Raw genomic sequence first — 27,696 nt, 5'->3', positions numbered from 1 at the left:
GCCGTCAGAAATTCCAGCAGAGAAAAAACTTGATCTAAGTGGGAATATATCCAGGTTATCAAGAAAGGTCACTGTGTTGAAAGGACACAGGAAATTTTGAGTCCTTTGTAATCATCCAGATGCTAATACTAAAGGAAACAGGATGTCATATGATTTTGTACAGTTTTGAATAAGAGATAATAAAATTTTCTGCTTTATCTGATATGATTTTTTCCATTGTTATTTCGTTTTCCATTCCAAACACAGTGGTCTCTCCCACCCCTCCAACCCCATCTCCTTAACTCCTGCCACCCCCACTTGCCTCCTCCAACCCTTCATAATCTCCCCCCAGATCGCTCCCAATCCACTCCTCTTCATGAGTAAGAGTTCACATGAAACAGAGGAGTCAAGGTCTAAGTCATGATGTTTGACCGAAGCATTTGCTGAGATGAAGATCACAAATTAGCTTTGGGCAGGTGACAAGAGTTCAATGTTGATAGTTTTATTTTAGTACAATTAAAGAGACCTTTTAATGCCTATAAAGTCACGTGGGGAAAACATGGCGAGTGGGAGATGACTTGGTTATCTGCTGGAGAAGTTCTAGCAGTATGAGTAATCAATCCAAAGGAATTTACAGTGAGATTTGAAACATGGAAATACCTGTGAACCTTGTAGAGAGGTCATAGTATAATAGAAGTAAAACATGAAAGAAGTGGGTTCAAGAGAGAAAGAAAGAGACAAATAGTATTACATTGCACAATTGGCATTCCTTTCAGGAGTTCTGTAGAAAAGAAAGGGAAAACAATGTGGTGAGTAATGAGAAGAGGGGAAAGACAGAGAAGGAAAGAACTCAACTTGACATGGAAATGTGCATGCATTCGGTTGAAAAGGTTGCAGCAAAGAAAGCAGTTGTTGAAAGAGAAAAAAAAACTACTTGATTTTTGTGTTGAAGGTGAGAAAGGGGTAGAAGGCCAATCTCTGTGAGTTCGAGGCCAGACTGGACCGACAGCCTCCAAAACAATACAGAGAAACCCTGTCTCGTAAAACCAAAAAAAAAAAGAGTGCAATGTTTTAATATACAAAATTTAATTTTGTAAATTTTATTAATTCTTTGAGAAGATCATAATTTATATTTTGGCCATATTCCCCCCAGTAAATGAATGGAATTTTAATAAAGAAGACAGAAATCTTGTCATAATAAATGATTAAGAATTTTCATCACATTTATTTTATGTGTATGGGTGTTTTACCTGCATGTATATCTATGCACTGTGCATATGTCTGATGCCTGTGGAGGCCAGAAGAGTGTATCAGATTCCCTGTGACTAGATTGTGAACTGTCATGTAGCTCCTGGGAATTGAACCTGAGTTTTTTGGAAGATCAGCCAGTCCTCTTAACCTCTGAACCATCTCTCTATTCCCAGCTCAAAAGACCTCTTTTAACTATCTCTTTAACCAAAGTCTTTAAGTTTGAAGAAGGTACTTCAGTCAGTAAAGTACTTGCATTTGCCAACTGGAATATTGTGGGATAATAACACTGTGAACCTGAGTTAAATAAAATCAGAAGGTGGAGTTAACAACTGGTTTACAGAAAGTAATCATAGAGAGTCAGAGGGCATCTGGATGATAGATACAGTTTTACAGGAGGTAGTAGGGAGGGACTTTAAGTGTGGCGGACAATTTTTGTTTGGTGAGTTGAAGGAAACTCTCTTTGTGGAGAACTTGACAAAGAGGGAAGATCAGCTAGTTGCTCCTCAACCTCTCTGAGCTAAAGGGCTTTCACCACAGCCTCTGATTCACAACTTAATGAAAAATAGAATGATAGAGGTTTAGTTAATGCTGCATTTGCTAGCAGGGTTAGGAGGCAATCCAGTCAGATGTAAAAGCCCAGCGTTCTACCCGAAAAGAATCGGGCCAGTTATTGACTTAAATAGCAGTAGATTCTAGTGAAACTGCTGAGTTTAAAAACAAAACACAAACAAAAACAAAAATCTGAAATACTAGAGTTTAAGCCCCAGTGGTCACATAAGAAAAGCCAGGGTTCATGGTTCATTCTAGTAGTTCTAGCACCCGGGAAATGGAGACAGCACTCTGAGGCACATTGGCGGACCTAGCCTAATCAGTGTGTGTAGGGAGAGATCTAAGTACCTGTAGCGCTGACCATGCCCGTTTGAGTATGGTCATTAGTATGTAGAACCTACTGGGGATAAAAGAGCTGGGGGAAGGAGACATGTCCTCCTTGGGTTCCAGGTGTGTCCCGGAGAGCACACCTTTGGTTCTTGACTTTCTTGACTTCTCACATAAGTGATTCCTACCTCAATAAAATATCATAGGACATTCCTATTGGGGTAATTTTATATTTCTTTATTAGGTATGTCTCTGAACCAGTGAGATACCCAGTCTCAGAAAACACTCTGGACTGCTCCTTGTGTACACACAAACATGAGTATACACACATGTGAACATACACACATGGAGTGACTGAGGGGTCAGAGGAGACAGATGGAGACAGAGACAGAGGCTAACCATTCTGTACAGGAAAATGAGACTCAGAACAAGAGGTGTGGTTCTGCCTTACCAAGATAGGCATGAGTGTCTCAGTGGTGCTGACCTCCATTCTCCTCACCTATAAAAGGCAAAGGGTGTTTATCCATCTCACCAAGAGAAGACAAGTGAGAAAATCTGCAAGAAGTAACTCTGAGAAAACTGAAAATTTATATTTGGATTAATGCTGACCCCCATATCCAACATACAGATAAGTTTCAGCATGCCTTGGTATAGTCTTTTAGGAGAGCACATTAGAAAAGTGTTTAACAACTTTAAAAGATATGGATCCTTAGTCCCCACTCCTGGAGGTCCAGATTCAGTACAGCCAAGCTACAGCTTAAGACTGTATTCCTAATAAGTTCCCCAGACAGTGTGCTATTCTTCAGTTTAAGAACAACTTCTCCAGATTATTTGTAAAATCTCCCTTTTATTTTGTGCTCAAAGTCTAGTGACAAATAATTATTTCCGCAACTGTGGCACAGTTTGAGAAATTGCAAATGTTATAGCAAGAGTCTAATCTTAGCTGTCATCTTGTCAATGATGTTAGAATCTGCTCATCCTGTTGGTACATTTATCTCAGCAGAGAAGACCTTCTAAGTATAGTAGTAGGAACAAATAATGGCTGTTTACTCTTCACTAAACAGGTGCCCTTCAGTGTGTGTGTGTGTGTGTGTGTGTGTGTGAGAGAGAGAGAGAGAGAGAGAGAGAGAGAGAGAGAGAGAGAGAGATTTAAAGGAGCATCTAGCCACATACAATATTGTGTGTGAAGGAGCAACTCTAAGTCTTGCGCTCCATTTCAAGCATATATGAAGCCAGTGTATTCATCAGCAGGTAGGAAGAAGTATTATTCCCAGTACTCCGGGAGGTTCCTGAAACTTTGTGTTGAGCTTATGCTCTTCCTCTTTCTTTTGAGACAAAGTCTCACTCTGTTACTCAGGCTAATCTAGAACTCAATACATAGCACAGGCTGGCCTCAAACTCATTTCAATACTTTGGTCACAGCCCCTGAGTTACCAGGATTTACAGTTGTGAGCCACCACTCCCAACTTTCCTAAGCTCTTTGTATACCCTGCCTTCTATCTATGTTGATTACTTCTACTAGTTCTTGAGCTTCCCATGAATGATTTCATGCAGTACAAGCTCTTTTATGTCCCACTTCTTTCATAAAACAGAGTCTCTGTGCCAACCATACATGTCTCTGTGTGTTGTTTAATTTCTTTCTTTCACCACACACCTTGTGCTCCTAAGAAGTTTAGACTGAATGATTAAACCAACACAGGACAGGATGGTAAGCCAAAGATCCAGTTCTCAGAATGCTGATGCTCAGCTAAAGTAAACCCTTGTGTTAGAAAAGAAAATCCTTCAAGGTCAGCATTCAGGAAAAAGTTTCAAGAGGGAATGAGAATACACACTTGACTTCTACTTACAGAAATCTGCATTTTCGTTCGTGTTCATGAATTGTTCATGTGCTAATGTTTGAGGACCACTGCTGTGCACTCACAGAGAATACAGATGAAGGGCTCTTATTACTGCAATTGCCTATAGGCTGTTAGCAAAAGCTAAGGGGTTTGGAATTTGATTTCAGGGATTATCATCTGAGTTTAATGTAACAGTGGGTTTAACTCAGCTGGTTTCTCTCCATTCATTGAAATCTATCTGGCTTGCAGTAAAATCCTTTTGCATATGTAATAAAAAGTAATAAACTAACAAGAATACAGAAGATAGGTCAGACAAGAACAGATTTCTTTTCAAGCATAATGTGAAAGCCAATTGTTAAAGCTATTCTCTGAGGGTTCAGGGAAGACGTGTTTTCTAGGAAGTTACAGGGCCCTGCTATTGCAGCTCACTACACACACACACACACACACACACACACACACACACACACACACACACACACACCTCCTACAAACTCAGCAGGCTTTACTGAACTCAGTGAAGGACAGAATAGCAGCAGTCTGGGCTGCTTTCTTGGGTTCATTATTGACCTTCCTGCATTCACTTGTAAGTACAATTCTCATGTGTTAAATCCCAGTATGTAAAGTATACAAAATATATATTGCAACATAGACAATCAAATTATGTGGATCTCTAATCAGGTCACTCATACCTATAGTTTTCATTTGTAGTATGGGAAGTAGGAATGGGAAAACACAAATTTACGAGCTCCTCCCCAACAATGAAGCATTTGGGAAATTCTTGTTTATACTTTCAATGGTATTGACAGCTAAGGGTTAGTAACTATGACTCACAGTACTCTCTACTTAATCAATTTCACTTGAACTTGCTCAGAATTCTGAAATATCAAGTACTCTATTACATTTCTAGATAGAAACAGAGTTTAGATTCTTTAATTTCCTGATAGTTTCAGTTAAACGGGTGTAATATCCACTACCCAAATTCATCATTTCTACTGCCAAGCAGCATGTATATTTAGTTTTCTATAATGAAATCCTTCATTAAAGCGAGCTGAAGTTTGCTTTCCAAGCATGGGAGGACAGGAGTTGTGCTTTGTCCTCATACTAATATTGAAGTGGTTTTTAAAGCATTCTCACATCCAAAGTCAGTTGACTATACAGACACATTCAGTGTGGACAGCTGTGCCCTAGGATGGATGTAAGGAAACTTAGCTGCTATTCTTGCTCTAATAACAATCCATGTAACTTAAAGTCATTCTTCAACTGCTCTGAGGCTCTATTGATCACTTATAAATGAGTTTCCTATCCATTCATCATCCATAAAGATCTTATGCATCCCCTATTAGATGCTTCCCAGGCATAAATGTTGGAATGCCTCAGTAGGCATTTGTGTTACACTGTAGCCCATTGCCTTTGCCCTCCTGTCTTCTACACAATGTCCACAGTGAGTCAATGAAACCCAGCATCTCATCCATAAGAGGCTACCAGCTGGAAACACAAAACACAGGGCATCAGCACCTTACCCGCATCTAAGTCAACATAAGAATGAAGCCTTTTAAATACATATTGCATCATCCTCATCATGATTTGAAGAAATCCAAGAGAATTTGTACATGGCACATACATGTCAAAATGGAATAGAAACTTGATTTTCCACAGCAGTAATCAGCTCACTACCACATCCCTGCTGCCTTTTCTTCTTCCTCATCTCACTGTGCCCATTGACAAACCTGTGCCTCCCAGGCTCCTGTGTAAGAAAACTATCTCTGCTAATATCTTTGTATCAGGCTTTGCTTTTTGGAAAGTCAAAATCAAAACTTGGGTCTTTGAAAAGTGTTGCTGTTTACCTAGATGCCCCTCACCTGAAGAGTGGATAGAGAAAATGTGGTGTATTTACACAATGGCGTACTATTCAGCAGAAAAAAACAATGGAATCCTGAGATTTGCAGGCAAATGGATGACACTAGAAGACATCATCCCGAGTGAGGTAACACAGTCACAAAAAGAGAAACATGGCATGTACTCTCTCATATATGTATTTTAGACATAGACCTGGGAAGTGCCAGCCTACAATCCCAAGGCCAGAGAGTCTGGGAAACAGAAACTTCATTCAGTGGCTGATGGAAGAAGAGGCAGACACCCACGGCTAAGCACTGAGCTGAACTCAAGAAAGCCAGTAACAGAGAGGGAGGACTGGTGACCAAAGGGATTGAGACTGGGCTGGTTTAACCCCCAGAAACAGCTTACCTGACAAGGGCTAAATCTTGAATCCCAGGCTGATGCCTGGGAATCCAGCATGGGACTGATCAAGACTGCCTGAATGGGGTTCTCAATGAGGAGGCCTAGGTAATCTATTGAGCCTTGGGCAGTAGACCAGTATTTATCCCTAGCATACACATGGACTTTGGACTCCCATCCAACAATGTGAGATTCACTCTCACCCTGAAATCTTGGGGGAGGGTCTAGGCCCTGCCCTGGATGAAATGACAGACTATGGACACCCCTATGGAAGGCCTCACCCTCCCTGGGGAAATGGGGGGATACTGGGGAGGGTTGGGGGAGGGCACGGTAGGAGGGGAGGGTAACGGAGAGGGATCTGGAATTGACTTGTGAAGCAACCTTGTTTCTAATCTAAATTTAAATTTAAAAATAAAAAAATTTTAAAAATGTATGGTTCAAGGAAATACTTGAACATACTGCAAATATGGCCATCACTATAAATGGTTAATTAATGTAAGGATAGAAGGAATCAGATATGAAACTATGATACCTCTGTGGCCTAGAACAAAAAAAAAAAAGAAAAGAAAAGTGTTGCTGTTTGAATTGGGTGGCAAATAACACATTAACAACACTAATTTTCTTACAATTGATGCATTCTGTTGTTTACCTACAATTCTCTGTAATAACTCCCAAATAGCTATTTAGGCATACCTGCAAACTTTAGATAGAACAATTAGGATTTGGCCTAGTTATTTTAAGAAGTGACTTATTTTTAAATGGATGAATCTCTGTAAGGTTTTTTTTTTTTCACTTAGTCCCTTTGTGTTTTGGAACGATACAATTTCTCATTTAGAATCTCAAGTCCTTGTAAATTTTAGAGATCATACCTCTAACAGATGTGGGGTTAGTGAATATGTTTTCTAGATTTGTGGGTTGCCTTTTTGTCTTTCTGACTGTGTCCTTTGCCTTACAGAAGCTTCTCAGTTTCAGGAGGTCCCATTTATTAATTGTTGATCTTGGTGTTTGTGCTACTGGAGTTATGTTCAGGAAGCAGTCTCCTGTACCAATTCATTTGCGGGTGCCTCCCACTTTCTCTTCTGAGAGGTTCAGTGTGGCTGGATATATATTGAGGTCTTTGATCCATTTGGACTTAAGTTTTGTGCATGGAAATATACATGGATCTATCTGCATTCTTCTACATGCCAGCATCCAGTTATGCCAGCACCAATTGCTGAAGATGCTTTCTTTTTTCCATTGTATATTTTTAGCTTCTTTGTCAAAAATCAGATGTTCATACATGTATGGGTTAATATCATGTTGTTCAATTTGATTCCAGAAGCTTTTTCCTTGAGAGAAGCCTTCCCACCAGCCTGGTTCTAGAGACGCATCAGTCCCAAATAAATACACAGGAGACTATATTAATTATGAAGCTGTTGGCCTTGCTTGTTTCTTACTGGCTAGCTCTGACTTAAGTAATTACCCCATAATTGTTAATTTAAGTATTTCTCTTACCAGAGAATAGTTCCGGGCTTCCTACCCCATGTCGTTACATCTTGACTCTCTTTGTGTTTCTCCTTCCCAGAGTCCTCCTGGACTTCTAGTCCCTCCTATCTTGGTTCCCTATTGGCTCAACAGTGCTTTATTGACATAATCACAGGACCTCCCACATCATCTCCTCTTTTCTGTCTAAACAAAAAGAAAGGTCCCAACCCCAACATAGTCAAATTATATATAAAAGAACAGTTGTCAAGAAAGAACATAGTTACGATATTTTGTCTATCAACATTTAGCAAGATTTAAAGAAAACATCATCTATCTCATTCTTGTGAGTCCAAAGTCCTATATGTAGCTTATATCTTTTATTATAACTAAGGAAACTATAATTATAACTATCTGTCTTCAACTCCATCAAACACCACAGAAGGATAATATATAAACACTAGGATTGACAGAGACATCTTACTGCCTGGACAGTCACCCGAAGTTCCTCTGTAACGTTGGGGCATCCATCTTCAGCCCATAGGCCACAATGTGTCCAGAAGATTTCTCAGCAAAGCAGGAAATTTCAAACTGTCCATCTGCATTGGCAGTCTGTCAGTCATTTCTCTGTGTCCTGTAGAAAGTCTTGTAGACTCTTCCATGATGCAGGAACCTGAGTTCAGCAGTCACTTTCCTGTGGGTCCTGCATGTCCAGTTTATACAACAACAGTCAAACAGTCTAGGCAAGAGCAGTTTCTTGCCCAAATGGCTAATCTTGCCATGTTGAAAGCAAACTCCATAATGAGTTTCTTCGATGCCCATCTTTCTCTCAGATGTAATTGGTGCTGCCAGGAGCAGACATTTCTCATTGTCAAGAAAAACCCTAAATCATTTTAAATGCCATTTTCTGAAGGTCTTTGAGAGGTTTGAAGACTGTTTATCTGTCTCAAATACATCTGTATCTATCTAGAAAACCTAACTTACTTAACTATAAGTTCTGACTATTATAAGTAACTATCTATAATCTGAATTTAATTACACATTACATTTTAAAAGATCAGTATAGGCACAATACTTAATCAAGAGGAGAAATATACATATCTCAAAATTGACCTTGAATTTGTATCAATAAATGAAAAACCATACCCATACCATAATTCCCCTTTTTACCATTAAAAGGAGATTGGTTGTGATCATTAACCAATTATAAACAATCCCATTTAAATGAAAACAAAGATTTATAAACAAGATGGGAATTGGGACGTCACTCATTCCAAACTGCTTCGTGCTGGAAGGGGGCGCTGTTCATACCATGGGGATCATGACAAAACTCAAAAGCCTGTATAAGTCCTTACTTTTGTGGTCTGTAAAGCTGCGTCATCTTAGCTGTTTCAGTTATTGGAACACCTGGTCCACTGCTTCCGGGAGTCTTGGTTCGTCAAACCACAGAAGCCTGGAAGGAATCCTCAGCTTTTTATTTTCTGTAGAAACATAAGTAAAATCTCCTTTCCCAAGTAACATATCCTTATACTTAAATTTTGAAGGCAAGGCATTTTAAAAAGATAGAAGTTGGATTAATTTAGCAGCATTTATAATCAAGTGTACTTTAGCAGCTGTTCCTTCCTGAGCAATCAAAAAACTGAAAACCACAATAGCGTACAGTATCCAGACTCGCTGTGTATTTTCCATCTTTGCGTGGCTTATTTATTTATATATTATTACTTTATTTATTTTACTTTTATTTATTTTTCTCTGAGACAGGGTTTCTCTTTGGAAATCTGCCTGCCTCTGCCTCTGGAGTAAATCCTACCGGCGTGTGCCACCTCAACGCCGGATTTGTATTTATATACAGTGTCAGAAAGAGAGAACTGATGGGCAAAGGAGTTAAGAGTGGACTGGTTTAACCCACAGAAACTGTTGACCTGAACAAGAGGGAGCTCTTGGACCCCAGATTGATGGCTGTGTGGGAAGCATAGGACTGACCTAGACCACCTGAATATGGGTGTCAGTGAGAAAGTCTGGGTAATCTATGGGGCCTTAGGTAGTATTTATCCCTGGTGTACAAATAGACTTTGAGTACCCATGCCACAATATGGGAGGCTCTCTCAGCTGGGACTCTTGGGGAAAGGCCTAGGCCCTGCCCTGGATGAAATGACAATCACTGGAGATCCACCGAGGATGGCCTCACCCTCCGTGGTGATCAGAGTGGAGACTGGGTGGGGCACTGGGGGACCTGGTGAGGAGGGTGGGGAAGGATTGAAATAAAAAATAATAGTAACTAAGAAAAGAATCTCAAGTCTTAACCTATTTGATTTCTTACAAGGTGTTAAGGCAAAAATCTCTCCCAGATTCTGATGAAGCAATTTTTCCATTTGAAAGCTGATCAATTTGGTTACAGTAGTTTCTTATCCTGGAATAAGTGTGTATGGGCTACAGAATAAGTAATATCATTTTGGTTGTGATTTACAGCAACCTGGACAGAATGTTGTGACCAGTGTTTCTAGGTTTTCTTGAACTACTGTGACATAAAGCAATGGTTTTCAACCTTTCTAAAATAGGAATCTTTAATATAGTTCCTTATGTTGTGGTGACTCCCAAGTATAAAATCACTTTCTCTACGACTGTATAACCAAATTGCTATTGTTATGAATCATAATTTGTGAATATTTTTGGAGGTAGAGGTTTGTCAGAGGAGTCACAACCCATAAATTGAGAAACAAAGACTTGAAATCTCAGCTTTTAGGAGTCACTTTGTTTTTGGGTAAACCAGCCCAGTTTGTCACTCTACAAAGTCTTATCCACCATTTTTCCTCAATATGTAGCTACCAAGTTTATCTATTTAGGACCTGCCATTAAGTCCAACCTTTGACATTGTAATAGGACATTTTCATGTACAAAGTTCACATTTGAGAACCATGCAATTCAAATACAAAATAAACTTTGCAAAAGAATCATAATGTTTTAAGAAAGTTTATGACCTTGTGTTAGGCCACACAAGGCAACTATCTTGGGTTTAGAGATACCTGTAAAGACATTCAACCTTCCAAGGGAATCAAGTATTATACTTAGTATGTCCACTGAAACATGGACAAGAGTGATTAGGTGTACATAAAGGAGGAAGTAGCACTGAGTTTCCCAAAGGAAGTTTGCAAGAAGTTTGTCAGGATAAATTGTGTATCTATGCTTTTTGTGTGCATGTTGCGTGTATGTATGTGTACATACATATAAATGTATGTATGTATACATATATGTATGTGTCTATAAACATATATGTGTACACTTATACTTTCACATAAATGTATATGTATGTATGCATGCATTCTAATCTACAAGGGGACTTTCTCTTCTGCCTTTCAGATCCCATTGCCAATGATAATTTAATTTTATTGTATTATCTACATAAGTCTTTCTTCCTTATCTTTTATTCCAGTTCCAACTTCCACATTTTCTCAATACCCTAAGGGACTCACGCTTCCCTGCACCATCTGCACCCCCAGATCCAAATAAAAATATGTTCCAAGAATCATGTTATTCTTAGAAATGAATGTATAGATGCATAACAACCTAAACATAAAATATGTTACAGGAATTTAAAAAGACCATGCTTGCCTTAGGCTTATTGATTGATGCTATTTGCTCTAAACATTGTAAATGCCCTTCTCTTGATTCATGGAAAACTTTTTGTTTACTGTATCTATGGCTGCGAAACAGACATTTTGAATGTGCTCTGGGGCACTATTGAGTGTCTAAAGTAGTAACTCAGCACAGGCTCAAAACCCTACTAGTAATCCTCTTAAATGAAAAATTCCTAACCAGCCAGCTACAGGATCCTTCATTTCAGTCCCTATAAGAAACAGTTTGACATGGGACTCTAAAAGATTGTATTGGCCATGGAGGCTTAATATCCCATTGGCCTGACAGAACATTGCACACAATTCTGTCTGACTCTAATCCACTGGCCTTCCTTTTCTTAGTATATTTCCTTTATACAACACATTGTAAAATTCCTTCCCTTTCCCTTTGAGACATTATTCTATTTTAAAGCCTCTTGCCAGCTTTCCAGCCTAGCAGTTTTTTTTTTTCAAGTAAATCACGTCCTTTCTTTTTAGGGGACAGCAATTTGACTTCCAATTTGTAAAACTACCCTCTGCCAGAGACAGGGAGTGTTTGCATTTTTGAAAATGAACTGTTTTCCTTTTGTTTCTTTTGGGTAAAATCATAAGTGAATAAACTTAATCTATGTCAGTTTTACATTAATGTAACAAAATGCCTGAGATAATAAACTTTAAGGGATTACCTTGCTGTATTTGTCAGTTTTAGACCATGATCATTTATTTTGGATAGTTGGTGATGCTAGTTTTGGGCCCATGATAAGATAGCACATTATGGCCAGAGCACTTGGAGGAGGAAACCTGTCTCTGATACTGACAGAAAGCAAGAGGAGAGAGGAAGGGATCTTCAGGTTCCTGTCCTAAAATTACCTAAGACTTTCCACTCAACCCTACCGCTACTGATAGCTCAGGATAGATGCCAAGCCTTCAATGCACTCGCTATTGGAGGTATTTATGGTCCAAACATATAACCTAAAGTGGTTTTTTGTCTTTATCTCTTTGCTGGGTGGCTGTTCTCATTGTGTTGGACATAATTATTGTCCTTTTGGGTCAGAGACCAGCACTGTAAGATCCCCCAAGAAGTTAGGCCCACTAATGTTTCCACACAGAGAAAGATTCTACAGCGAAAGCCCTCCGTACTCTAGCATCTCCTGTGTAATGCAATGGAGTTCAAATTCAATTCTTGCCTTTCTTCCTAAATACAGCAGCCTGGAATAAAATCTTTGTTTCCTGCTTAGCTTTTCCTGGGTCACATTTGATTTAACATTAAAAAGGATCTGAATTGTGATCAGGGACAGATGAAGGCAAAGGACATGTCAGGAAATCTCCTGCTGACATATCTTATGATTCCAAATAACCCCTACCTCTTGGGGGCACATTTGGAACACTATAAGACTGACTTGACAGCAAGCAACGTATTTAGGGAAAGAACCAGGCCCTGAGAAACATACTTTACATATATGATACCCTGAAGTGTTAGTAGTATTTTTCTGCCATTTTTCCTGTGAAGAAACAAAGTAGAAGAGGAATTTGCTTCCAAGAATAAAGTGACTGGAAGAAGTTGACTGGTAGAAATAGTAGGGGAACAGGTAAAGGTAGTGAACAGAATCAAAATTCTTATAATGGTTTGAAAACGGGTGTCTAACGTAGGCTGAAATATTTGAATACTTGATTCCTGAACACAAAAATTAAATAAGAAGAAAAGGACATGACCACTCCCAACGTATGGAGAAGATTTTTATTGTAGATACAGGGAGAAGGCAGACAGAGGGAATAGTCCAGGCTGAACACGTCCAGCAGACTAAACCTGACTGTGAGAAGAGACAAAAGGAAGGAGAGCAAGAAAGGAGTTGCCAATTGACACAGCCTGGACTAAGAAGCCAAGAGACCAGCATACCCAAACCGGTTGAGTTTTATATGTATAGGAATCAAGCTGGAGGAAAGGAAGCTGAAGCCCAGACCTAAGAAGGAGAGTTTTAGGGTAGGGAGTGTGGTGATATGGTCTGGGAGGTGTCACATGTACTAAGGGATACTGGGAGATCTGTTCATCATCCACTTTGACATGTTTAAGGCACCTCAGCCATTTTTCCAGGGTTTGTGAGACCTAACAGTCCCCAATTAGTGGCAGTGTCTGAGGAGGTTTAGGTGGTACAGCATTGCTGGAAAAAGGATGTCCCTGGAAATAGACTTCAGAAAGCTAAAGCTTCACACCAATTCTAGTTTTCTCCCTCAGCTTCCAGCTTGTGATTGAGGATGTGAACACTCACCTACTTGTTCATGGCTATTGTTTGTTGCCATGCCTCTCTGCCATCCTAGAGTCATGTCACTCTGGAAACATGAGCCACAATTAACTTTCTTCTATAAGGTGACTTGTTCATGCTGTTTTATAACAACACAAGAGTAACTAATGTAAAATTTGGTGTCTGAGAGTGGGCTGTTGCTATGAACAAATTGACCATATTATTTTTAAAGGAATATAGAAGTTTTGGAACATTGGAATATAAAGGCAGTAGGATGTTATAAGCAGAACTTAAAGGGAACTTATACTAGAATCCTGCAAGACAATCGTGTTGAGAACAATGCACACAGTGAGGGCTCAGCTCAAGGGGATTCACAGGGAAACAATATTAGCAACTAGGTGGAAGCCATTTCTGCCATGTTTTGTCAAATAATCTGGCTGCCTTCTGATCATTTCCTAAGAACTTGTCTGAAGCTCAACAAAAAAGTAATGGACTAATTTCTTTACTGGGACAAATTCAAGGCAGCATAATATTTAATGTGTGGATCATGTGGCAATTACTAATAGCCCTCATTCAGGGTTACAAAGAATAGCAGCAAGTGGAGCAGAGAATACAAAATGAACAAGTTAAAGGGACAATGAACACCACAAAATATTTTGTTGCCGTCAGCGCTTGGGCTGAAAGGTGCAAGAAGGTTAAGTGCCACTTCCTTCTCTGAGCTGGGATGAAGAGAAGGTTGCCTTTAGAGCAAAATCTCATGCCTCTAAGATTCCCTGTTAAAGAGACTTTTCTGCTCCTAGAAAGCAAGTAAGTAAAAGTCTTTTGCTAATGTTATCACAAGCTGGAAGCCAAACAATATCAATGACATGGTGCTGTGTGTGAATGTATACCAAAGTATAATAGTGAAGGAGGAGTGGATTCTTCCTCCACAATTCCAAGGAGCCATTGAGGCCACAAAGTGAATGGCAGCAGAGTCCATTCTAAAGGCCCTGAAATGATGGGAGACACTGAGAAGGTCATTTTGGTTGGTAGAGACTCCAAGACATAGATACCAAAGTCATGGAATACCTGCCAAGGATTGTCATATAAAATGAGTAGAACTAGAAAAAGAGAGAGACCTTGTAGGCAGCAAAGCTGGAGGGGTGAAGTCATCTAGGCCCTTTGGTACTAGACAAGGAGACCTTTGGTACTAGACAAAAAGATCTTTGGTGCAGTATTTCCTTACTCTGCCTCTACTCCTCCATTTTGAAATGGAGATGTATATCCTGTACCACAATGTGTTGGGAATTGCTTTTGTTGCTGTTTAGGGAGTAAATTTTGTCTTCCAGAATCATAGCATCACTTTGCACTCCATAAATAAACCAAACTAGGATTTATCAATTTTTCAATTTAAAAATTAAAAGTCTCAAAAGCACTTGATGGGGTTTGAGGACAAATTTTACATATTTTTCAGGATAGACTGTTCAGCAAATAATTATGTAAGTCAGGACAAACTTCAGGTTCCTTTCCTGTTGATGCTATCATTCCATGTGGAATGATGGGTGGAGGGGGTAAAGGAGGAGCTGGCCACATAGTACCCTGTGATCCAGAACATTTGCATTTGTTATCCTACTGCTTACTATTTCCTTTGTGTTTTCTGTATTCTGGACAGCATATAGAAAGTGAGAACATGTGCAATCATCTACATTTCCTTTTGTAGCAGGCCTTGAAATACTGTTTCAGAGTGACTGTCCTCTACTCATATTCCTGGATCTGGTTACCCACCCACAGCTACTCAGTAAACAGTAAAACTAAAATCTCATTGATTAAGAATGATCTTTCTTTTTTCAACTTAGGAAACTATCTGTGGTCATGACAAGAAGATACTAGATTGGCATGCTGCTTGCATAGTCATGTGTCTATATGTATATTCATCATATTAGGTGATTTCTAATTATACTGCTTTCTCTTTGATATTCTGTGATTTTATTAATCTTTCATCACTGCTTGCACTATCATTCCCTGATGCCCTTATCCAAGGACTTTAAAGCCTTTCAATTTAAACATTTCAACATCTGAATGGTCCAACTCTAATAACAACTATGGAATTTTGAGCTGTAGAAGTTAATCTTGGCCTCAGTCCACATATTGTGTACTGTTCCCCAGATATGCCCATCTTTCTGACAGTGATTGTGTTCTGTACCCAATTTTAAAACTCAACTACTGGGCTAGAGTTCTTCTTCCATAATCACAGAGAACTAAAAATCTCTTCTAGTTTCAATGTCCACAGGGCAGCATGAAGCTCTTGGCTCACATGTGGTTGAGTAGGAACCCCAGATGATTTGCCTTGATACAAAACTGACTCCAGTATTGTAACTTAAGTTGGAACCAAGTTGGGAACTTTTTTTGAAAACTCACCTTCTCTGCACTTATTCTTTTCTCTTTCCCCATCATTTTTTTCCTGGGAGTATTTTCCCTTTTTATTTAAATTAAAAGCAATCTTATTTTACATACCAATCCCAGTTCCCTCTCCCTTCAGTACTCCTATGCCCCCCTACCAACATCCCATTGCCTCCCCCATCCACTCCCTAGGGAGGGTGAGGCCTCCTATGAGGGATCATAAAAGTCTGTCACATCATTTGGGGCAGGGCCTAGGCGCTCTCCCAAGTATCTAGACTGAGAGAGTATCTCTCCATAGGGAGTGGGCTCCCAAAGCTCATTTGTGGACTAGAGATAAATACTGGTCGCACTGTCAGAGGTCCGATAGAATGCCCTGGTCTCCTAACTGACAGCCACATTCAGAGGGCCTGGTTCGGACATATGCTGGTTCCCCAGTTGTCAGGCTGGAGTCCGTGCACTCTCGCTTGCTCAGGTCAGCTGTTTCTGTGGATTCCCCCATAGTCTTGACCCCTTTGCTCACCAGTCCTCCATCTCTACAACTGAATTCCAGAAGTTCAGCTGAGTGCTTAGCTGTGAATTTCTGCTTCTGTTTCCATCAGCTACTGGGTAAGAGGTTCTAGGATGGCATATAAGGTAGTCATCATTCTCAATATAGGGAAGGGGCATTTAAGGTATTGCTTAGATTGTTACTTGGGGGTCATCCTTGTGGATCTGTAACATTTCCCTAGTGCCAGATTTCTGTATAAACCTATAACAGCTCCCTCTTTTCAAGTATCTCTTTTCTTGCTCTCTCTCTATTTTTCCTTCATCTTGATCTTCCTGATAATTATCCTCCTGAACTTTGTCTCAGGATCTGCTTCTGTAGAACATGGATTGGAAAACCACACTTTTGTCAATGTAATGTGTGAACAAGGCACAGCAGACATCTAGGAATAGAGTTTGCTTTTTTCAGCTCCCTCTTGCCTTCTTCCAACTTACTTGGTGTTATAGCACCAAGTAATTGTGACTTGCATTTGTTGCTATCCTGCTATGTCTTTCACTATTCCACCCATTTATCCTTCAAGATTAATCTCAAATATTCTTGATGCTTGAAAGCCTTGAGAAATGTGTTCTTCTCCCCAACTCTTAATGGGGCATAGATATTTTGCTGGTTAGCAGCCATCCCTCAGCAGGATGGAACTTGGGCAAGTTATTTAACTTTTATGTGCTCTTATATATTCATCTACACAGTAATGAGTTTCCTTTAACTTCATACAAGTATGTAGAGTGCTTTGTAGTGTACTGGGTCTTACCAACCCCAGTAAGAGATACTTGATTGTTTCTCTGCTTAACTAGATTACAAAATTGACTTACAAATAAATAATTGGTAAGCAAAACATGCTTAGACTGTTTCCTATTGCCTTCTTATGTTGTAAAATACAGTTCACCTACAAACAAAACCAAATTTTTGAAGTCTGCTACCAATTTCAAACAGAAGAAAATGACAGAAAACATTCTGGTATTTGTTACGTTTTTATGTTTCTTCAATACCTGCCTTGTCTTCACCTTGAAACTGGTGGAATTTTCTTTTGTTTCTGTTTGAAAATATAGTCAAACACATAACAACATAAGGCCTATAATAAATTAATTAGGAAATCTTTCCTTTTCTCCTCCCCCATCCCCTAATTTCCTCTCCCTCCCCCTCTACTTTATATTTGTATCTCCCTTTTTCCTTTCTTTTTCTTTTTCAGAGACCCAGAAAGCAAATGTGATCAGATATTTTCAGTCTTCCTACTATTTTGTTTTTGATGATTTTTGAAAACCGTGACCCTGACAACTTTGACCCCTCAAAATGAGATTCTTTGCTTCAAAGCATGTTCTTTTAATAAACAGATACCATCATACATCTTTGGGGCTTTGTACCTAGAGGCTGTTGAAGGACATTTTCCATTTAGTAAACTATTTTCTGAAATCCTTATGCACTTCTATAAAATATTTGTTAGATTTTCAAAATCCTTCTGAAATGTTTTCAGTGTCTAAAGGAACTAGAACAGTGTCTTTAGTTCATAATAACTTTAACTCTGGGCTTGTAGGCAGGTTTTTACTCTGTAACATGTGGGCTTAATTAATACTATGCACAAAAAAGTAGCAAGTATTAATTTCTGGTGCTTACCACCTTTTCCCTCTAAGTATAACTGTAGCTAAAGATGATCTTTTAATTTTAGAACAACCTCTGTGGCATTTCACACGTGTGTCTTTGAACATCCATTTCTTTCTACTTTGATTTGAAACTCTATTTGCATATTTTGTTCCTTGTCAGGGCCTACATTTTCACTGAGATTAGCACCGCCATTAGATATAATTAATACATTTTACTGTTTCCTGAAATGATTAACATTCCCAGAAAGAAACTGTGTTGAGAATAATCAGAGAAAGATTTTAGAAATATACTCATATGCAGACTCAGCCAAATCACAGGAAACTGATGACAGGAATGACAACTACAGCAGTGACCCCTCCTACTCCAGAAGGAGATTTTTCCAATAAATCTAAAACCATGATCAATAGTATCGATTTATATTTTAGATCCCCATGAATTCATAAAATGTAAAGTAGAGAGAATACAGGTAATGCTGCACAAAACACACCTCTACTCAGTCGTTCCTCACCTCCCTGAACTAAATTAACAAAGCCAACCTTGAGCAAGCAAAAGAATGGAAACCCTTCCAGTCAGGTCCTTGGGGGAGTGCATTCATTCCCTTCTCTTCTCTTTGCCTAATTAGAATCTCTCTGTCAGTCATCTTGTCACCAGAATTCTGTGGTTGACTTACTATTAGAAGTCTAGTTATGCTTCTGATATCTACATATTAATTTCCTTTGGGCACCTGGCTGAAATTGAAAAGAACTTTCTCAGCAAGTTCATGCCCCTGTTGAGCTTGAAATCAATTTTATGACAATCCCAAACCACTTTTCCATCTGTGGCTCCTTGATTCTATTCACTGATGTAGCAGTAAAATTAATCTTAAGGAAAAGATATTTTACTTAGTTTGAGCATTCTGTTTCTAAGTGGTTTGAAGGTTTAAGGGAAATGGAGAGTTAGAGAGCAACACAGCATTATGCAGGATTTCTCATGCCATCAGATTGAGCATCACACAGTGGAATGGGCTTCCTCCTTCTATAAGTATTGACCTTATGAATATAGTCAAGACATAAAAAGAGGTTTCTCCAATTCATTTAAAGTTTAGTACATATTCAGAGATACTGCTAAATCCACAATAATACTGTCTACAAGGATGTTCAGTGAAATGATAGATGATGATAACTTCATCTAGTAAGTCTTCCAATTATCAGCTTCCTATGGAGTCCAAGCAAGGTGTTTTGTTCTAAGTGGCTTACTGAAAAAGTCTTTTCAAAAGAAAATAAACATAAAAAAGGACAGGGCTGGCAAGGAGCCAGTGAATTTTGTGAGATGGCTTGAGTCTAGCTCAGATCTCCCAAGGGACTCTGGAGTATGCATTGTTCAATCAGACTGGTCAATCTAGAGCAATGGCACTGGGCTTCTTTCCCTCCTTGTTTGGTACACCATTTGGCTCCTAAACACAGGGCACAAATTATTCCAGGAGTAGGTCATAAAAGCTCTAAGTATTTCTTGGTCAGATTGCTGTCATGGGCAAAAAGAATTTCTTTAAAGAGGAAGATAGCTAGCTATAGGTAGTTAATAATTTAATCTTCTGGCAACTATTGTATAAATAAGCTACTCTTGCAGAGCAAATCTGGATGAAACATAGAAATAGTATCTACTATGTCATCATTAAGGAAGAGGCTCTACATGCCATTATTTTACAAGTTAGGTAAATAAGAATTCCAAAGTCAATTATTTGTAGGAGGATTTTATTGCCTCTCTGGTGGAGTAGGAATACCATTGGAAAAAATTAAAAGCATCTTTAAAATTACTTCAAATCAACATTCTAGGGGAACACTGGCCACAACTGTGATGAGTGATACTACATACAGGATCTCTATCATTCTCAATACATTTATTTGCACCTAACAAATAACTTGGATGCCTTAAACAAAGACATTCTCTAGAAATTCAAGATGACTAGAGCCAAAGATGACCTTGAACTCCAGATTCTGCTGTTTCCTTCTGTTAGGTACCAGAATTACAGTTGTGTACCACAATGTCCACTTGATTGCTTTTGCTTTAATTTCTTTTTACAGAGTATCATTATATAGCCCAGAAAAACCTCACTCACAATCAAGGGAATTATAGCAGTACACCACATATCCAGCTACAATAGCCATTGAAATTCCGTACCAATGAGGAAAACAAGTCAGACACTTTAATGGAGTGATGTGAATGAATGTGCGTTCTCTGGGAAGGGAAGATGGAAACAAGTACCATGAACTGTAGCTAATGGTGGCTGAAATCACTTAAATATTATGCAACAGCCTAAAGAAAAGAAGCTCCTGTCATGCAAAGAGGAGACAATGGGGTCAAATAAATGTTGAAACCCTAAGATAATGAAGTTCCTAATTCATCTTTTGCCTCTATTTAGGAGTTTACTATCTCATAAATTCCTTTGATTCTGCTTGGGTGTTTAAATTCCCAGTGAGGTAGAATAGCCCCTACAGTGGGATCTAGGATTAACTTGATGATATCCTTGAATACTTGAGAAATACACTTTTGGTACATTGATGGTATTCTTTTGGCCTACTCTAGAGGGCATTGAAAGTTCTTAGAGACACTTGTGGACCATACATGAAGATTCCTACTCACGCATATCTGTGCCTTTCTCTGAGTTGTTTCAAGCAAAATGGCAACATAACTACAGGAACTAGAAGTTATGGAATTCCATTGACTCTATATAAGGCAAAGTCTTAGATAAAGATGGAGCTGACAGATCAACATCCTTGTCTTCCTTGATGTTTGGGACAGTTACAATGAAATAGTACCTCAGTTCTCAACAGGACAAAATTACAATCATACACAAAATATCTTCTGTGTTAACATAGCCTTGACTACAAAATATGCTCCCTAAATTTGCATGCACACTAAGAACCACAACTGTGTGTTGACTTTCAGAGAAATCTTTGGATCAAGATTCTTAGGGAAGAAGGGTCTTGTATGAGTACCATCCAAAATATATTTAATAACCATGACTTTAACTATTTTTTCTTAGTCATTTTTAGTTTCAGAAAGATATTTCGAAGCCTAAAACTATAAACAGATATGAAAACAATAACTTCTGACAATTACAGTCCCAAGTGGATCTGAGAATTCAACTGGAATGGCATAGATCAATCAGAGTAACATATAAAATTTACATAACATGGGAACCCACTTACAGAAACAAAGGCCCTCAGAAGTAGGTAGATCTATTTCTACTACACTAATTTGGAGAAAGAAGGGGAAAATGTGACAGTGTGACTGCAATATGGGAAGGCTTGAAGAATGAGTGTTTTTCTAACCAATCTGTTAAGCTTTCTCATGTCTCAGTTGTTCAATCTTAAAGACAAGAATGTATAGTCCTCCCTTCTGGTACAAAGAAAGGCTCTTCTTCATGAGGATTTTCTCTGTTGCTCTTGAGAGACTACACAAAGGTCAAAAATGATGTTGGTGCATCTGATGTTTTTCAGGTGCCTTTGACTTAACTAGGCAGCAACACCAAAACAGCATGTGTAATCCCTTTAAAGAGGCTATGCTTCTGTTCCTTACTCCACTGTCTCAATAAAGCCAAGTATTAGGCTATCCTCACAGAAGAAACATTTGAACAGTGGTAGGTGGGTAACAATACAGTGGCTGGACTGCTTATGTGTGCATATCTTTCAATATCTATTTAAACCTTCCCTTCATGTAAGGACACTGAAGACAGTCTTGTGGGAGGTGTCTATTGGATTTCTTTGTTCCTCTTCTCAATATGATTACATTGAATACTTCTCCTTTTTCTGCATTTCTCTACTAAAATGAAAATGAAAGAAATAACTGTTAAATATCCCCATTTGCAACAATTCCAAGTCCAGAATACATAATCAAATAGGGCTTAGGCTATGATCATGCTATCATTATAGCAGCCAAGACCCTTGAGTGACTAGATTAATATTACGTAAAATTAAAGCTTCTGATTCTTGATTGAACTGGACATATTTCAAATGCTCAGTCGCCACACGTGGCAAGGGGCTGCTATGTTGGGCAGCAGGAAACCACAAACATTTCCATCACTGCCAAAGCTCCATTGGCTATAGCTATGCTGGATCTCCTGCCTGGCAAACAACGGATATATTGGCTATGTTATTCTCTCCCCTAAGCTTGTATTTAGTCACATAGCTCCTCACAAAACAAAGCTCCAACTTCCACAAAATTGTAATTTTTTACATACTAGCCAAAGCAGTGCTGAGCCATGCCCATTAGAACACTTTGCTCTGAAACTCATTAAAGAAATGGTTGTGGGAAATATGATTGGCAGGTGAACCTTCATACAGAAATAAAGGTCCAAAGGAGTAAGCAGAAAAGACTGGGAGAGAACACTGGAAAAAGAAAAGTGTTCAAGTCAAGTTCTGATGTCATTCGCATGCCCTACCAGGATCTGTTCTCTGACTATCATCCTCAGCTTCCTGTATATACAGTGCTCTCCAGGACATGTAAATCATATAGAGACTCTGGTGGATAGTTTCAGGTTGAGATTCATTATGAACAGCATGTTCTAGCATATTGAAAAACACCTACATTCCTCTTTTTATACCTCTGGGCAACAAGGGGTTTTCTCTGATCTCTATTTTTTAATATAATATTTTATTAATTACTTGAGATTCTCATATAATGTATTCTCATCAAATTTCATGCACTACACATCCTAACTCTTCCCAGAGTCACTTCCGCCTCTCCAGCCCCTGCCAACTCTGCTTTCTCTGGTCTTCATTGAGAGAACACATGCTCCCACCCCTGCTCTCACCTCTTACCTGGCAAGACTGACTCCTCTGGAGTTCTTTTTTTTATATATATATTTTATTTTCCAGTTTAAATTTAGATAACAAACGAGGTTGCTTCACAAGTCAGTTCCAGGTCCCTCTCCCATTCCCTCCCCTCCTCCCGTGCCCTCCCCCAACCCCCCCCCCGTTATCCCCTCATTCCCCCAGGGAGGGTGAGGCCCTCCATGGGGGTGTCCATAGTCTGTCATTTCATATAGGGCAGGGCCTAGACCCTTCCCCAAGAGTTCAGGGTGAGAGTGCACCTCACATTGTTCTATGGGAGTCCAAAATCCGTGTGAATACTTGAGATGGGTACTGATCTGCTGCCCAAGGTTCAATAGATTCCCAAGGTCTCCTCACTGACACCCAGATTCAGGGGGTCTTGATCAGTCCCATGCTGGATTCCCAGGCTGATGCCTGGGATTCAAGAGTTACCTTTGTCTGGTCAGCTGTTTCTGGGGGTTAAACCAGCCCAGTCTTAATCCCTTTGATCATCAGTCCTCCCTCTCTGTTACTGGCTTTCTTGAGTTTAGCTCAGTACTTAACCAAGGGAGTCTGCCTCTTCTTCGATCAGCCACTAAATGAAGTTTCTGTTTCCCAGACTCTCTGACCGTAGGATTGTAGACTGGCACTCCCCAGATCTATGTCTAAAATCCATGTATGAGAGAGTACATGCCATGTTTCTCTTTTTGTGACTGGGTTACCTCACTCAGGATGGTTTCTTCTAGTGTCATCCATTTGCCTGCAAATCTCATGATTCCATTATTTTTTTCTGCTGAATAGTACTCCATTGTGTAGATGTACCACATTTTCTCTATCCATTCTTCGGGTGAGGGACATCTAGGTTGCTTCCAAGTTCTGGCTATTACAAATAAAGCTGCTATGAACATAGTGGAACAGACATCTTTGTTATATGAATGGGCATCTTTTGGATATATGCCTAAGAGTGCAGTTGCTGGGTCTTGTGGTAGGTTTATTCCCATTTTTCTGAGGAATCTCCATACTGCTTTCCAAAGTGGCTGAACCAGTTGGCACTCCCACCAGCAATGGAGAAGTGTCCCCCTTTCACCATATCCTCTCCAGCATAAATTGTCATTGGTGTTTTTGATTTTAGCCATTCTGACAGGAGTGAGATGGTATCTCAGAGTTGCTTTGATTTGCATTTCCCGGATGGCTAAGGATGTTGAGCACTTTCTCAAGTGCCTCTCAGCCATTTTAGACTCCTCTATTGAAAACTCTCTATTTAGTTCTGCAGCCCACTTCTTAATTGGGTCCTTAGCTGTTTTGGAGACTTGCTTCTTGAGTTCTTTGTAAATTTTGGAGATCAACCCTCTGTCAGATGTGGGATTAGTGAATTTTTTTCCCATTCTGTGGGCTGCCTTTTTGTCTTGCTGACTGTGTCCTTTGCCTTACAGAAGCTTCTCAGTTTCAGTAGGTCCCATTTATTAATTGTTGATCTCACTGTCTGTGCTACTGGTGTTATGTTCAGGAAGCTGTCTCCTGTACCAATTCGTTCAAGGGTACCACCCACTTTCTCTTCTAAGAGGTTCAGTGTGGCTGGATTTATGTTGAGGTCTTTGATCCATTTGGACTTAAGTTTTGTGCATGGCGATAAACATGGATCGATCCGCATTTTTCTACATGCCAGTCTCCAATTATGCCAGCACCATTTGTTGAAGATGCTTTCTTTATTCCATTGTATATTTTTAGCTTCTTTGTCCCAGATCAGATGTTCGTACGTGTGTGGGTTAATACCCGGGTTTTCAATTCGATTCCATTGGTCTGCCTGTCTATTTTTGTGCCAATACCAAGCTGTTTTCAGGACTATAGCTCTATAATAGAGCTTGAGGTCAGGGATAGTGATGCCTCCGGACGTTGCCTTGTTGAACAGGGTTGTTTTGGCTATCCTGGGTCTTTTGTTTTTCCATACAAAATTGATTATTGTTCTTTCAAGGTCTGTGAAGAATTGTGCTGGGATTTTAATGGGGATAGCATTGAATCTGTAGATTGCTTTTGGCAGGATTGCCATTTTTACTACATTGATCCTACCTATCCAAGAGCATGGGAGATCTTTCCATTTTCTGAGGGCTTCTTTAATTTCTTTCTTTAAAGATTCAAAGTTCTTACGATACAGGTCTTTCACTTGTTTGGTTAGCGTTACCCGAAGGTATTTTATGTTGTTTGTGGCAATTGTAAAGGGTGATGTTTCTCTGATTTCTCTTTCAGCCCTTTTATCATCTGTATATAGTAGGGCTACTGACTTTCTTGAGTTGATCTTGTAACCTGCCACTTTGCTGAAGGTGTTAATCAGCTGTAAGAGTCCCCTGGTAGAGTTCTTTGGGTCATTGATGTAAACTATCATATCGTCTGCAAACAGTGAAAGTTTGACTTCTTCCTTCCCAATTTGTATCCCCTTGATCCCCCTTTGTTGTCGTATGGCTATAGCTAGAACTTCAAGTACCATGTTGAAAAGGTATGGAGAGAGTGGACAGCCTTGTTTTGTTCCTGATTTTAGAGGAATTGCATTGAGTTTCTGTCCATTTAGTTTGATGCTGGCTGTTGGTTTACTGTATATGGCTTTTATTATGTTTAAGTATGTCCCTGTTATCCCAGTTCTCTCCAAGACCTTTATCATGAAGGGGTGTTGGATTTTGTCAAAGGCTTTTTCAGCATCTAGTGAGATGATCATGTGATTTTTGTTTTTCAGCTTGTTTATATGGTGGATTACGTTGATGGATTTTCGTATGTTGAACCATCCCTGCATCCCTGGGATGAAACCTACTTGATCGTGGTGAATGATTGTTTTGATGTGTTCTTGGAACCGATTTGCCAGTATTTTATTGAGTATTTTTGCATCAATGTTCATGAGGGATATTGGTCTGAAGTTCTCTTTCTTGGTTGTATCTTTGTGTGGCTTGGGGATCAAGGTTATTGAAGCCTCATAGAAAGAGTTTGGCAAAGACCCTTCTGCTTCTATTGTGTGGAACACTTTGAGAAGAATTGGTATAAGCTGTTCTTTGAATTTGTGGTAGAATTCTGCACTGAGGCCATCTGGACCTGGACTTTTTTTGGTTGGGAGACTTTTGATGACAGCTTCTATTTCCATAGGGGTTATAGGTCTATTTAAATTGCTTATCTGTTCTTGATTTAGTTTTGGCAAATGATAGCTGTCCAGGAAGTCATCCATTTCCTTTAAATTTTCGAATTTTGTGGAGTACAGGTTTTCAAAGTATGACCTAATGATTCTCTGGATTTCCTCAGAGTCTGTTGTTATGTCCCCCTTTTCATTTCTGATTTTGTTAATTTGCGTGTTCACTCTCTGCTGTTTGGTAAGTTTGGACAAAGGTTTGTCTATCTTGTTGATTTTCTCAAAGAACCAACTCTTCGTTGCATTGATTCTTTGTATTGTTTTCCTGGTTTCTACTTTGTTGATTTCAGCCCTCAATTTGATTATTTCCTGGCGTCTACTCCTCCTGGGGGGAGTTTGCTTCTTTGTGTTCTAGAGCTTTTAGCTGTGATGTTAACTCTCTGGTATAACTGTTTTCCTGTTTCTTTATGTGAGCACTTAGTGCTATGAACTTCCCCCCGTAGCACTGCTTTCAAAGTGTCCCATAGGTTTGGGTATGTTGTGTCTTCATTCTCATTGAATTCGAGGAAGTCTTTAATTTCTTTTTTTATTTCCTCTTTGACCCAGGGATGGTGCAGTTGAGCATTATTCAATTTCCATGAGTTTGTAGGTTTTCTGCAATTTGTGTTGTTGTTGAATTCTAATTTTAAGGCATGGTGGTCTGATAAGATGCATGGAGTTATTCCAATTTTTTTGTAGCTGCTGAGGTTTGATATGTTGCCAAGTATGTGGTCGATTTTTGAGAAGGTTCCATGTGGTGGTGAGAAGAAGGTATATTCTTTTTTATGTGGATGAAATGTTCTATAGATATCTGTTAATCCCAGTTGGGTCATTACTTCTATTAGACCCTTTGCTTCTTTGTTGAGTTTCTGTCTGGTATTCTTGTCTAGTGGTGAGAGTGGTGTGTTGAAATCTCCCACTATAACTGTGTGGGGCTTTAGATGAGATTTAAGTTCTAATAATATTTCTTTAACGAATGTGGATGCCTTTGTATTGGGGGCATAGATGTTCAGGATAGACACTTCATCTTGGTGGGTTTCACCTGTGATGAGTATGTAATGACCTCCTTCATCTCTTTTGATTGATTTTATTTTAAAGTCTAGTTTGTTAGATATTAGGATTGCTACCCCTGCTTGTTTCTTGGGTCCATTTGATTGAAAAATTTTTTCCCAACCTTTAACTCTCAAGTAATGTCTGTCTTTGAGGGTGAGGTGTGTTTCTTGTATGCAGCAGAAGGAAGGGTTCTGTCTTCGAATCCATTCTGCTAGTCTGTGTCTTTTTATGGGTGAGTTAAGGCCGTTAATATTGAGGGATATTAATGACCATTGATTGCTCATCCTTCTTCGATTTGCGATGGTTGTTGTTGGTGGAATTATGGGTGGAATTTCACCCCTTTGTTCTTTTGGCTGTTGGTAGAGAGGGATTCTCTAATGCTTATGTTTTTCTGGTCGTAGTTAGGTTCCTTGGGTTGGAGTTTTCCTTCCAAAATTTTCTGTAGGGCTGGGTTAGTGGACACATATTGGTTGAATCTAGTTTTGTCATGGAATATCTTGTTTTCTCCGTCTATAGTGATTGAGAGCTTTGCCGGGTATAGTAGTCTGGGCTGGCATCCATGGTCTCTTAGTGTAGGTAGAATATCTATCCAGGACCTTCTGGCTTTCAGAGTTTCCATGGAGAAATCAGGTGTAATTCTGATAGGTCTGCCTTTATATGTTACTTGACCTTTTTCCTTAGCTGCTCTTAATATT

This window comes from Mesocricetus auratus, unplaced genomic scaffold (genome assembly GCF_017639785.1).
Source record: "Mesocricetus auratus isolate SY011 unplaced genomic scaffold, BCM_Maur_2.0 Super-Scaffold_100004, whole genome shotgun sequence".
Taxonomy (NCBI): Eukaryota; Metazoa; Chordata; class Mammalia; order Rodentia; family Cricetidae; genus Mesocricetus; species Mesocricetus auratus.
This window is presented reverse-complemented; position numbering follows the sequence as displayed.